This window comes from Neophocaena asiaeorientalis, unplaced genomic scaffold, assembly GCF_003031525.2.
Source record: "Neophocaena asiaeorientalis asiaeorientalis breed wild unplaced genomic scaffold, Neophocaena_asiaeorientalis_V1.1 scaffold58, whole genome shotgun sequence".
Lineage (NCBI taxonomy): Eukaryota > Metazoa > Chordata > Mammalia > Artiodactyla > Phocoenidae > Neophocaena > Neophocaena asiaeorientalis.
In genome coordinates this window covers 414,889-415,656 of record NW_020172644.1, presented here as the reverse complement: position 1 = coordinate 415,656, position 768 = coordinate 414,889, and the positions used below count along the sequence as shown (strand labels likewise).

Genomic DNA, 768 nt, shown 5'->3' with positions numbered 1-768 from the left:
ACGTGGAATCTTCTGATCCATGAGTACCATACACCTCTCCATTTATTTAAGTCTTCTTTAATGTTTCCATAAATACTTTCTAGTTTTCAGCATGCACATTTTGCCCATATTTTGTTAAATTTTTCCTAAGTAGTTTATATTCTGATGCTGTACATAGTCTTATTTTCTTGTTTCAATTTCCAATTGTTCTTTACTAGTACATAGAAATATAATTGAAGTGACATCAGCAAGATGGCAGAATAGGAGTTCTCCGCCTTCATCCCCCCACAGTACATCGACTTTTACAGTCACCTACGGATAAGAGCACCCTTGTGGGCATCTAGGAGTCCAGCAGAGAAACCCCAGCATGCCACTGAAGCAGAAGAATCCAGGAATAGATTCATTGAAGATGGTAAGAGGAGCAGTTTCACTTTGCCCACATCACTCTTCTCCTAAGGCTTGGTGCCAGGAAAGACCCCCACAGCCATGACTTCTTTCACAGGGAAGACTGAGAGCATGTGAGTGAGTGCCCAGGTTCCCCAGCTGGGCAGGATGCTACCCAAGAGACCCACTTCTTTCTCACTTCACCCAGATTATTGAGGGGATCTGCAACCTTGAGTGTTGGGAGAAGTTGAGAGTACAGCAGCCAGGGCTCGGAACTCAGCAAAGGGATACTACTAATTGCTTCATGGTTCTGCCTACTAACTGATTCACAGACTCTTGTCAGAAAGTCCCTCCACGAGAAATGATGGATGCCTCACATGCAGCCCCCCCCCCGCCCCCCCACCT

The 768-nt window shown here is 45.4% G+C and overlaps 1 long non-coding RNA gene across 1 annotated transcript in view; it reads left to right on the top strand.

Annotated features, from left to right (window-relative positions):
* The first annotated feature begins 208 nt into the window (after window positions 1-208).
* Window positions 209-768, top strand: part of LOC112395994 (uncharacterized) — a 5,144-nt gene continuing 4,584 nt past the window's right edge. The window contains exon 1 of the long non-coding RNA XR_003002479.1: window positions 209-391. This is a non-coding gene — a long non-coding RNA (uncharacterized LOC112395994). The remainder of the gene's footprint in view (window positions 392-768) is intronic.